Here is a 13859-nt window from a genome sequence, read left to right as displayed (position 1 = left end):
TAGTCCAGGCGACATTGAAAAATTCGAATCTTCGAGGATGTTTCTTTCGTTGTCGCTTTCACCTCCACTTTCACCTCCGCTTTCGTCATTAATAAAGGGACAAGGAGGATCAACAGTAATTTCGACCATATGACAGCTTCAGTAAAAACAAGATAAAACTTAATCCGAAAATTGATTTTGCCATGGATCAATGTGGGGTCAGATCACAAACAGCAAAATTTTTCAACAGGTTTATCCGGAAGCTCTTCTTCTAATTGGCTTTGCTCTTCCTCTTCATGATACGCATATTGTTGGCTCGAATAGTTGTCGACTGAAGATTTAGATGTTCGAGGTTGTAGGAACTCGTCTAACCATGCACAGAACTTCCACTTGCTGTATTCAGCTAACGCTTTGTCCACAGGTTCTCGGTTATTCCCTGATTGAGATCGTGCACTTTTCAGGTTGCCCTTCTTTTTCGAGTAATTCTTCTTCATGTTCTCGAACGCATTCTTTGCCTTTTTTTCTGGAGAAGGAAAAGTATTCTTGTTTTGACACAATTTTGCATCAAATAAAGTACAGCAGTGACATTAGAATGATAATCTCTAAAATCGTTTCTTTAGTTTAATATTAATATGAATCTCATATGAAAAAAGCACTTACCATTTTCTATGAAGCTTAAGCTTTTTGAAACCTCCTTCCATGCATTTTCAGTGACAGTGTTGTCCTTATACTCTTTTTTGGACTTGTCATATAGACAGGGATATAATCGAACGGCCTCGCTTACTTCTTCATACTCTTGTGTAGTAAGCTGTCGTTTGGTCATGTCTGTTAATATTTTTATTCGTTGCAGAACAAAATCAAGAGAAACTCTCATATCACACACTTTTGTTTTGAATTTTTTTTTACGAAAAAAATCATAACTTTAAGAATCTATGTTCAAAAATTGTCGGAACTCTTTTATGTTAGGTGATAGAAAACGATAAATATGAAAACTTTTTCATCTTTTTATTCTGGCGATAGAAAGCGATGGAAAGCGATAGAAAGCGACAGAAGTTATCGCCATGTTTCCATTGAAAATTGAAAAAATATATTTTCCCTCACTTTCTGTCGCTTCTTATCGCCCAGTGGGAACCAAGCTTTATAAGCTTTAGGGTTTTTTAGATGTATAGCGATTTGCTGGATTGGGACACGGTGCGTGCGACGCTGCGCATACGGCTACTCTTAAGTCACAAAATGATTATTTTCAATTTTTTTATACGCTGAAATGGAGAATTTCAACTGCGTGTATACTTTTGAATAACTTTTGTCATTCCAATTAGTTTTTTTATTGACTTGAAAAAAGTATGCCAAAGTTGAGAGCCTGTATCATAAGAATATCATAATTTGAATCCTATACTCTTGATCCTATATACTCAATATTATTTCATACTTTCGAGTCAAAATTTAGAAATATTAGTCGGAGTTTTGACAAATGACGATGATTTCGCATCTGTTATCTTTGTTATGATTAAGACTTGAGAAGAGTAGAACAATAGAGACTTTGGTAGAGGTTTTGACGTTGTTAGCGAGGTATTGCCAAGGTAGATCATCAAGATTTATTGTTTAATTTTATGTTTTAACGAGGCGACAACGAGGGTAGCAGTGCTTTCTACGAAAATACGAAGGAGAAGGATGTCCAGTCGTTCATATGTTCATGTTCTGACGAAGCCACATAAACTAGATGATTAAAAATAAAACCTTAAAACCTCATGAGGGGAAAGGAAAATGGAATCACCATCAGTAAGCCTTGTCTGAAACAAATAAGAATTTTAAAATCAAGCTTTCTCTTAATATTATACTTAGATTTTTGTAAGAAAAAAAGATAATTTTGACATGTAGCTTAAGAGGAAAAGGGAAGCATTATTTTATGTGGCAATAACTTCTTGAAAGCGTTTTTAGTTAAAATTCCCTGAGTCTGGCTTCTTCTACTAGCTGAAGGTGTTGTGTTGCATTCTTGTAGTTAAAGCGGATATACAATGATGCATTGGGCCATTATATGCCTCTTATAATTGTAACAGTTACCAGAATAGCCCAAAGCAAGATCACAAATATAGCTCTATCACTAGGCTTTCATTACAATGGCCCAGGCTTACCGCCTCTCGAAGCCATATTATGCCGAAGTTTTGTGGCCCTACAGACATCACAGATTCTAAGCCCTCTAAATCTCGTTACATGCATGAATAATAAAGATAAAGGAATTAGCGCATTTTGACGGATTAAACTCAGTAAGTTCGGATATTTCTGTAGTAATCCAAAGCGTTTTAGGACAACACAAGCTCCTAGAAGCACTTAAATCTGGTCTGTAAAATACACACTGTAACGATTTACATTATTCATAATTCTTTGCATTAGTCAATCTAAAGAACAGAAGGTTCTCGTTTAATGTTAAGATGCAATGAGAGGATTTTTCATTAATTGTTTGGAAATTTCACCGTTTTCGGGATCATGTCTTACCGTAAATCATACTTATAAAGTGCTGACCGGACACATTTAGCCCTTTTGTTGCTAAGTACCCCTCTGAGTGAGATTAGGAAGAAGTGATTGGCTCTCTAAACTTTATTGGGAAACATTTCACTCATTCATTTCAGACTAAAAGGCCAATTTTGAGAGAAAAAAGATCTTTTTTCGCGCAAAGGAAATTGTACTCTGGTCTGTAAAATACACATTTTTACTGAAAACCTATTGAAAATTTGCACAAACAATTTTTAATGCCTTTTCTAGGAGCACATAAAGTTTTGATATGTTTAAAAGCTATGATAAGCCTATATTTGGGTTGGAAGAATTTTCAGTTTTGCCTACAGGGGTCACATGACCAAAAATCCACCATTATGGATACCCGGGTGAGAAATTCAGGTGGCCGAGAAGCTTAAAATATTCTTATTACCATAAGGGACAAGAAAAACCCCAAGAAAGTTAGTCCACCAAATGGTTAAGATACTTCCCGGCTCGTACCTGTCTATTGCCCTCAATGTTGTTAAGCATGCTATCACCATACACTATAACATTTTCAGGCTTTTGTTCTCAACTGAATTTGAATCTTTGAGTCCTTTGAGTAGTGAGATAGTGACAGAGCTGGCACATTTTTAACACCTCCAGCAATGCCGAAAGTGAGTGACACTACAGAAAGTGAGTGACACTACAGAAAGTGAGTGACACTACACAATCGTCGCATTCATACATCGTGTTTCTCCCGCCGGTTTTAAACTTATTTGAAGAAGTAGCATCCTTACTTACGAATTTATATGCAAAACACAAGAGTAATCCGATATCGGGTTTCTCTTTAGGAGCCTGGTTTCTCTCTAAGATCTTTGTTTCTTCCAGATTACCTCCTAGTCTTTATTGTTCCACGTTCGTTTCTTGGTCCGGGACTAGCTTGAGAAATCTAGTCTTACTTGATCCTCTTTTGGGACTCCAGTAGTTCTTTACCTAGTCCTTGTTAGTCCCTTTTTTGAGACCAACCAATCGGAACTGCGTGATTCTAGTTAATCCCTCTTTTAGGATTACTTAATCACTAGTTGGATCCTTTCTTCCAATTCATATCAAAGGCTCATGTTATGTTGTTGTTGTTGTTTCCTTTTTCTTTTCTTTTTTTCTTTTTTTTTTTACGCGTTTTTTGTTTGGTGTGGGATTTTATTATTTTGTTAGTTACACCCGTAAGTCCCGCCAAAGGCGGGGCTTACGCCCCGGGCCCCGTCAGAAGTGCAGTGAAGGTCAAATTTAGGGATAAATATAAATCCGATCAACTTTAGCGTTTCAAATTATTAGTTTTTGTACTTTTAACATCTGTAGGGTAATTAAATATCTTTGTGATCTACAGCCTTTGTAAGATGAACTTTTCAACGAGTTTTGCAGAAACTTCGTCGACGATATTTGTACCGTAGAAAAAGAGTGAGTCTTAACCATTGAAGTAGACTTCACGAATCAGAGAAACACTGTTTTTATCGTTGGACTTAGCTTGGGTCAACCAAGATTTGGCAAGATCTTTAATCCTTTTGCATAATGGTTTAATGTTGCTCTTGTCCTGGAGTGTTTGGATTCTAGTGTATTTGGAGGAGTTTGTGACTAATCTCAAACACTTGTTCTGGAAGATCTCAAGTTTTGATTCGTTGACTTTTGAAAGAGTGCACAGCATTGCTGATCCATATTCTAGAATGGGTCTGATAAGTTGGATATATGCCTTTCTTTTAGCCTTCATACTAAAGTTGAGGTTATTCATCTTGATCAGATAATCTAGTTTAGAGTGAGCTTGTTCTATCTTCTTGGATAAATGAGAGTTCAAGCTTAGAGTGGAGTCGAGGGTCATACCTAAGAATTTACATTCCAGTTTAGATGTGATGGGTTGATTGTCTATTGTGTAGTTGGTAATAATAGGTATGCCCTTGGAGACACGTAGTAAGATTGTTTTTTTGACGTTGATCTTCATTCTCCACTTCAAACACCACTTGTTGATGTCGCTGAGAAGTTTTTGGAGATCTTTGTTAGCTGTGTTTATGTTCTTTCGTCTTTTTCCTTTGCTGACCTGTGCCATGAGTGCCAGATCATCAGCAAACTTAGTTTGTTTGACTTTGTTATGGGTTGGAATGTCAACAACAAACAAAATGAAAAGGAGTGGGCTAAGACTACCTTGAGGAACACCGTTTTCAGGTGTGAATGTATCACTTTTCTCTTTGCCATTTTGGATGTAACAACTTCTGTCTTCAAGGAAGCTTTTTTTATGATAAATAGGTCTTCATCAGGCATTCCCAGAGCTTTAAGTTTGTACAAGAGTCCTTTGTGCCACACTTTGTCAAAGGCTTTTTCAAAGTCTATGAAGATTGTGTCTGTTTGCTTTTTCCTGTTGAACCCTTCAAAACAGAATTGGGAGACAGTGTACAGTTGGTCGTTGGTGGATCTTTTGTTTCTGAATCCTGCTTGTATTAGATCTAATTTGTTATTATCTTCTGCCCAGAATCTAATAATGTCAGCAATAAGTGATTCAAAGATTTTCCCAAATTGGTTTAGGAGAGATATTGGGCGGTAGTTGGAAGGATCGAGCTTATTCTCTTTCTTGTGAAGCATTTTGATTTTGGCTATTTTCCAGTTGTCTGGAAAAAAACCATAGTTATAGCAGGCGTTGAAGATAATGTATAGTAGATCAGTAATAGATGGTTCAAGATATTTGATTATGATGTTTGTGACTCCATCAGGACCAGGTGCTTTTTTGTTCTTGAGTTTGGTAATTTTTTTCTTGATTTCAGCTTTTTCAATATATATCTGGATGGGTCTATGGTTGTTTCTGAGTGAGTCAAACCATCTATTGACTCTGTCTTCATGGATTTGATCAGAGACAGGATTTCCTTTAAAGATGTTGGATTGACTTGTTTTGAAGACTTCAGCTATATCTTTTTCAGAAGTTTTTGTTGAATTATCAGATGGATCTAAGATTTCACTTATTAGAGGTGTTTTCTTCTTCTTGAAGATGTTGTTGAAGTTCTTCCAAGCTTTTTTTGGGTCTCCAGACTCTACTTCGTTTATTTGTTTTTGAAGTTTTTTTTGTTCTGATTGTTTGATGTCCTTTTTTATTTCTTTTGTCAGTCTATTAACATTTCTTTTGTCTGATGGGTTTCTGGTTCGTTTATGGATCTTGATCAATCTACGTTTTTCTTTAATCTTTTCTCTAATTGCTTTAGATATACCTTGATTGCTGGTTGTGATTTTTTTGAAAGGAATTTTATTTTGGATATTGATTATTGTGCTTTCAAGAGTGTTGATGAGGTTTAAGATTCCTTGTCTTGAGAGGTCTGTTCTATCAATATCAGATATTTTCTGATTTGCTTCTGGCCAGTTAACTTGATGATACAGTGGTATTGATTTGGTGTATTTAGGTTTGGACAGATTGGCATCGATATTGAACAGAAGAGGTAGGTGATCACTACCTATGTCATCCAAAATTAGAGGTGTGACAGATTTGATGTATCTGTGTTGAGATCTCCACAGAGCTATGTCAATGACACTATCTGTATGAGGAGGAGTGTGGCTCCTGTAAGTTGGCTTGTCATGAAAGGTGTGAGAGATGTTTTCCTTCTGTATAAGGTTGTGAAGTTTTATTCCTCCAGCGTTATGTGATTGATCTCCCCAAGTTTGATGCTTGCAATTCAAATCTCCAACTATGATGGAGGTGTCTGTTAGGAGTTTGGAGATTTCTAGAATATCAATATTATTGGAGCTTGGGTTATATAATGAGATTAGCTCAAGTGGTTTATCATCGTGTATGAATTTAGAGATGATATATTCGTTGTTCTTTTTGGTGACAATTTTCTCAGATTTGNAAAATAATTATAATTTACGGTCCCGACGAGACCTCTTTTGTTCTGCTAACAATTTAACAAAGATAGCAAAAATATTAAGTCGGTAGCCGTGTCATTGTTTTTGTGCAGCGATGAAGTCCAAGTGAAGAAAATTTCTTATTTACGGTCCCGGAGCTGTCTTCATTTCTACCGAGCTCTACTAAGCTAAGGAATCGCAATACTGAATTTTGATTCGGTGCCGTAAATTTATTAAAATCTAAATATCTCCGCCAATTTAAAACATCGCCGCCAATTGAAAACCGCCCATTGAAGGCGACGTGATTTTCTAAAAAAGCCGCACGCCGCGCGTATCCGTACGAGCGCTAGTCGCCGCGCGTCGTCCTCTTACCAGCGCTTTTTATTTCTTGTCTTTCAAAAACTTTTGTTTGTCAAAAAAGGGTGTCGCTGAGTCTTCAGGAGCGACACCCTAGTGACGCCACTGACTATCTGTATGAGGAGGAGTGTGGCTCCTGTAAGTTGGCTTGTCATGAAAGGTGTGAGAGATGTTTTCCTTCTGTATAAGCTTGTGAAGTTTTATTCCTCCAGCGTTATGTGATTGATCTCCCCAAGTTTGATGCTTGCAATTCAAATCTCCAACTATGATATGGAGGTGTCTGTTAGGAGTTTGGAGATTTCTAGAATATCAATATTATTGGAGCTTGGGTTATATAATGAGATTAGCTCAAGGTGGTTTATCATCGTGTATGAATTTAGAGATGATATATTCGTTGTTCTTTTTGGTGACAATTTTCTCAGATTTGGAATGTTTGATGCTATCTCTGTAGGCTAGGATGATGCCTCCATGGCATTTAAGAGGTCTACGAAAGTCTTTTAAGGTGTAGCCTTTGAAGTTTATTTTAAGTCTGTTTTTTGAGAGGAAGGTTTCCTGGATAGAGATAAAGTCTGGATTTTTTGGTTTGTATCAGATCCTGTAGTTGATGTAATTTGGATTGGATTCCTTGTATATTTAGATGGAGAATTGTAATAATCATATTGTTGGTCTTGGCCGTTAAGAGATTCTGTTTTCAGGTTGACATGGTTCTGGTCTTAGATGTTTTTTTTGTGAAACCACAACTAGCCATCAGCTGGTCTAGTTTTGGGATGTCAATGTTTCTGTTGAATAAGGTTGAGAGGTATGTTTTTAGTTTATTAGACGTTTTGGTTTCGTCGTTGCAGTTTCTCGAGAGACTCCACAAAGCTATTGATAGGGTCATTAGAGTTTCAGGTAGGTCATTCACTGGTGATTCTTGGATTTTTGTTTCTGCTAGGATAAGCCTGTTGTCAAGGATGTTGATTTTATTTACTTGGTACTGTAGCTCTTTGTTTTTTTTCCTTGAGAGATTTATTTTCTTCTTCTAACATTTTGATTTTTTCCTCAAGACTTGTTAAAGTTTGAGAATTTTGGTGATGTTGGTCGTTTGTTGGGTGATCTTTGTAATGTTGCATATGAAGTTTTGCTTGTTTCTGAAGAATTCGTTAATGGCTAAGGATAATTCTTTGATTTTTTTGTTTTGTTTCGATTCTTTACGTTCGGCATAGGCGACATAGGCCTTTTCCATTTCTTCCCTATACGGTGGGCAACCTCTATAGTACGTGCTGTGGTTGCCTTGGCAGTTAAGACATTTTTTGTTCTTGTCGTTAGGGCAGTTTAATCTGATGCAATCTTTTTTGTGGCATCCAGTGCAGATTTTCTCTTCACAGGTGTTATGTTTGAAGGAGTGGCAGCTTTTGCAACGAAAGATGTAGTTGGATAAAGGATCGTATGTTTAACGTAGGTGATCTGGTGTTTATGGGAATCTTTTTGTTGAGTGTGTTTGTTTTCAGGTCTGAGGTTGATGATGAAGACGATTGTGCCGTTAGGTACGTTCTATGTGGATAATTCAGTGTTTATGGTATTGTTTATGGTGTTTGAGATGTCTCGAGATCGGTTTCTTGCTAACTTTCATGAGGCAATAAGATAATGGTCGATGAAGTTTTTGGTGAGGGAGCATTCCATATGATGGTCTGCCAGTTTTCTTAGAAGTACCTTAGAGAGTCCTTACGATTATCTTGAGGGTGGGTTTTAGTTTTGCATAAGGGAGGGCGTTTTGGAAAGTTCGGAATAGTTCAGTGGTCTTTACGAGATTCGTCTTAATGTATTTGGAAAAAAACATTGTAGGTTCGGTGTTTTGTTGGTTTTTATTTTGGTGCTGTGGGCAATGGTCGGTTGCGTTGATTTGGTAGCGGTTGGGGTTCAGGTAAGGAGGTTTCAGCATTTTTAAGATTAAAATATAAAGTGGAAATAAGTGTGGTAGATAGATAATTATAATATAAATAATATATGATAAGTTAATGATGATCTAAATTTCCAGACTGAACAAGTGAGTCAACGTATCACTTTTGGGTGATTAGTTGATGTCACGGATCAAACTTTCAGAAAAAGACGAGTTAGTATTGCCGCTTCAACACTTAAGTGATTAACGCAGCTGAGATCACGCTAATCGTGTCTCGAAGTGAAAAAGGTTTCCAGACAGTAGCTTGAGTAGATTTCCTAGAGGTGAACTCTAGAGGGGAGGTCAAATGAATGACCTTCCCTTTAGCTTTAGTAATTTTCCTAGAGATAGAACTCTAGAGGGATGGTCAAGTTAATGGCTTACCCTTTCTTTTCTTTAACTAAGAGTTAAACTCTTAGAGGGGGAGTCAAATGAATGACTCCACCTAAGAGGTTTTCCGCACCAAAATAACAGTGATTGCTCACTGCTAGGTATACGATTGTCCGCTACTTACGATGTCCGCAAGAACGTTTTTCCGCACAGGAATTGATTTCTGACTTGGAGAAATGTTTACCCCTCGAAGGTCAGAAGTGTGTTTGAAAATGTTTTTTTTATAAAGTATATGAAATTAATTAAAAAATACTTCTATTCCCTAGAGGTAATAAAAAAGTGATGCCTGCGAGACATAATTATTGATAATTGCCCTAATTAAATACACGATAAACTAGTTGGAAAAAAAAGATAAGACACATGGGGCTGAAAAAAGGAGTGACAAACAAAAGACAAAAACCTGAAAAACACTGAGAAGAAGAGACTGAAAAAAGCACAGAATTGCATTGCAATAAAATGTCTAAAATCATTAGACGTCGACCTGAAGACAATGCTTTGATCAGAGTTATCGATAAAAACACTTATCAAGTCACTTATCAAGACGGTAAAGTCAAAACAGTAAAAGACGAACACAGAATTGATGATTATATCTTGTGTAAATGGTGTGTTAAACGTCGACATTGTGATCTCAGCGAAGAATGTGTTCCACATGCAAAAGACTGATATTCGCCAGTAGGAAGACGTAAAAATTTTGATTGTAAATATTAAAGTTTTATTCGTGAAATACAAAAACTATGAAATAAAATTTTTGTTGTCAAAATTATTATTTTTAGTAAAAATTCGTTAATAAGTTCTTTTACGTTTAACTATCGTGGTGAACAGTCGTTTTTTACAGTCGATTTTGTTTTTTGGTGTTTTTAAAAAAGACTTAGAAAATAAGAAACGTCAGTTTTTATTTGACGTCAGTTAGTCAACACGGATTTTGTGTAGTTCTTCAAAAATAGTTGAAATCTAGCAAAATCAAAAACATGAACAAAAAAACCGACAAAAAGCAAGAAAAACAACCATTTGAAGAAGCTAAACAAAACCAAACATGCACTCTCGCCTCCTGCTCAGATGACAATGACCAAAACCGTCCAAAATGCCGAAACTGCTACCGCATGGTACACTTTACCAGCTGCAAATGTTTGCCAACACTTATAACGAACAATATCTATGTCAGAATTGCGTGCGGATAACACAATCTCTAATGAGTAAAATAGGTGAGAACTTGTATCACATGATGCAGTCATTAAATGATGTCATTAAAAAGATAAAAAACCAGCTAGCCAAGAACCGCAGCCTTAAGAACGATAACCAATAAGATGGCTGACTTTGAAATAAAAACCAAGCAGATTATAAAAGAAGAAATAAAGCAAACGACGAAATACATAGAAAAAAACATCAGAAAAAACATACGCTGAAATAACTAAGAAACACAAGGATAATTTTAAATCAGCAGTGAGGGAACACCAACAAGAAAATAAGAATGAAGAAAGAGACATCGAATCAAGAAAACGAAACATTATTATACATGGGAAGGTGGAATTAGAGGTAGATACGAAAGAGGAACAACAGGAACAAGACAAAATAGATATTGAAGGTATACTAGGTAACATTAGCGTCCAAGATATCAAACCGTCCCGCCATCGCATTGGACAAAACAGAAAAGGGCCACAATGGCGTCCAATCAATTTGATCTTAAAAAGTATGGAGGGAAAAGAACGGATAATGCAAAATCTGCATAAGCTGAAACGATTCAACGAAATTGGTGGCTTTAGCATTACAGACAACTTCACCATCAACGATTATTATTAGCATGTGCACGAAATTAAGACCAGTCACGACGAAAGGGCAGATGGGGCTTTTTTGAATTAGAAGTATTCAGGAATAAAAATTGTGGTAAATGATCAGATAAATTCATTGTAAGATTCCCAGATATCGAAGAACAGTCAGTAGTTGTCAAGGTAGGTGATAATGTAGTCGATAAGAGTGCTGGATTTGTCGGTTACCCTAGCAGGAAGTGTAATCGATGGAAGAATTTGCACCAAGTGTATCAAGAAAGTTAGAGTGAGAGAATTCAGTATGATAGGTAAGGAGATCAATATTAAAGTCGCCTAACAAAATGAGTGGGCATGTTTCATCTTTGAGCTTGAAATGGACGTAAATTGCTTAACCACGACGATCTTTGATTGGATTAATCGGATTCAAATTTCCTTGTGTTAGCCAAATCTTAGGAAATTAACTGAGTAGAAATGCTTTCTTTTTCTTTTATCCTTTAGAGGACAAGTATAATTACATTATGTGAAAATTTCAAGCCTATAGCACTTTCCTATCTGGAATTATCTTGATTCCTATTTAGAGGGATCTCAACTGGGATGAGGACGGGATAGAGGGATCTCTCGAAAACGAAAGTGCCCAATAACTGGTTAACAGTTTGATGCATCAAAAAGCTTTTTATACTACTTTTACATTGCTATAAGGAGACTTTAAATACTAAATTTCATCTCCTTATGAGCACTACTTAAGGAAATACAAGGGAGATTAGCCAAAATAATCCCAATTTTACAAAAGTTCCAATGAAAGATCACTGTGAACATGCCAAATATTCACTGGCATCCCCAAAGTCAAGGATTTCGATGTCGAGGTTAACTGTGTCTTCTGGTAAAATGGCGCGTTTATATTGGATGGTCTTTATCCCCTTCATCATTTCAAAGTGTGATACCCATATATTGCGGAGGTTGTCAGGTAAGGTATCATCCCAGTCAAATATGTGCTCGACGATTTGATGCATATCCATCTTCATTCTTCGACGACGACGATCCTTTTGATTTGTAGTTTTAGATTGATTTTTTGATTTGTAACTTTAGACTGTAGAAAAAGAGATCCTTAAACATATACATAAAACATAATTTTAACAGCATCTTTTATGATCCGCACTATAATTAGGGGAAAATTCGACCTTTACCGCATTAAATTAGAGGAAAATCAGTCAAAGGTGAAAAAGCATCCGGACTAATCTTTAGAGAAAATAAAATTAGTCCTTTAATAATTTAGCACTTTGCCAAAAAGGCTAAAATTAGCTGCACTTAGTCTGCACTTGGGGTTAAAAAACCGTCTGCACTCTTGCACCTGAAAACCTCAAATTTTGCACCTGCAGTCGACTCTTTCCTTGTTGTGCGCTCGAGATCCCGAGCAAACGTGCCCCACTCTGCAAACTGGGTGCTCGCTACGCTTTTGCAGGATTTTAGCTTTACCCTGGCATCATTTTTTTAAATTTTAACCTTAAAAAGTGTCTAGTTTCTCACTACTGCGGGTTCAAAGGTGGTTTAAGTGCTTGCGTGCAGCATCGGGTACAAAGTTCAAATATGTATTTCCCGTAAATTTTGTATTAAGTGTTAGGGCTGTACTGTCAGGCAGCTTGGTAAAATCCGTTTATTTTGCATTTCAAGAAATAAATTGCGAGTTACCAACTTAAGAAACTAATAGTTTAGACTAAAATTCCTTTATCAAAAGACGGGATTTGGAGTGCGGGGCGATTTTATTTCGTTTTCAAGTGCATGGTTTCATTTTCGATTTCAAATTTCTTAGCAACGTGTTTTTTTATAACAGGGGTTTGTGTAAAAAAACAAACATGGAAGATTTTCCAAATCCCCATTTCGATTAAAGCAATAAAAACTGAAACTTTCGTCCAACTTCAGGTTTTACTTTATTTCTTCGCACCAATTGTGTCGACTGCGCACGCGTATGAACAATTTTCCATTGTTTTGATTTTGGCAACCACAGGAAACTTCACTCTCCTCCCGGGGGGGGGGGGGGGGGGGTACTACCCTTGTCGACCGACGGGGGTGCTCCGCTGAGGTTTGAAAAATGGACCCTACGTGGGACTCGAAATTTGCGAAAAAGTGACCCTGAATGGGACTGAAATTCCAAAATTTTCTCAAATTTTCTACTTTTTTCCCAAATTTTCCAAAAAAAGGCACCCTACGAGGGACTGATTTTTCTATTTTGGTGTTTTTGCGACTCTACCTGGGACTCGTGGAGGTTAAAAAAGGTACCCTGACCAGCGGAGCATCCCCGTAACCCATCTTGCCCTAGTACCCCCCCCCGGGACTTTCCCCCGTAAAAAATGGTAGGTAAACATCCAGTTCTCATAAGAAAACCCAGCAGAGAAATGGTAGGTAAAGAACTCCTTTTAATCATAACTTATTTTCCTCTTGATGAATTTTTGTGAAATTTTCTAGAAGATACATAAAATTTTCATTAATATTATGTTCAAATATCTAAAACATTCTCTTTAAAGGAAAGAAAAAAAATGGCAATGTTTACATTTCTCTAACCTTCCACAGTACTAAAGTGAGCATTTTTACCCACCGCCTCTACGGTGGAGATGGCGAGACTCTTAAACGGTGTATTAAGATTTCTATTCTGGTGTTCTTCTTTTATTCAATGATTTTTACAGCACTTGATTTCCGCTTTCTTCAGAAAATTGAAGATGAGAACAAACCTAAGCCTTAGGATCACGGATTCATTGAAATAAACAATATATATAGGTGTTATGAATATCAGGGGGGTCGGGGTCAAAAATCCGAAGCACAGAGGCCATCGTTCAGTTCATAGAGGTCGCCGTAGAAATCATCGATGTCGTCGTCTATTACCTAGAGGTCGTGAGCAGACTATAGAGGTCGTAGTGGGTCATAGTGTAAAATTCAACATTTTAAGATCTGGTCTTTGATTTATAACACGTCACTATCCAATCATAGAGGTCGTCGTCCAACCGTAGATGTTGTCGTCCACCCGTAGAGGCCGTCGTTCAACCGTAGATGTCGTTAAAAGGTAGAGGTCATCGTCATCGTCATCCATCGTCATCGTCATCGACATCGTCCAACCGTAG

Source organism: Clytia hemisphaerica, unplaced genomic scaffold, assembly GCF_902728285.1.
Source record: "Clytia hemisphaerica strain Z4C2 unplaced genomic scaffold, Clytia hemisphaerica genome assembly, whole genome shotgun sequence".
NCBI classification, from domain to species: domain Eukaryota; kingdom Metazoa; phylum Cnidaria; class Hydrozoa; order Leptothecata; family Clytiidae; genus Clytia; species Clytia hemisphaerica.
The sequence above is the reverse complement of the archived record's forward strand: the minus strand, read 5'-3'. Positions refer to the sequence as shown.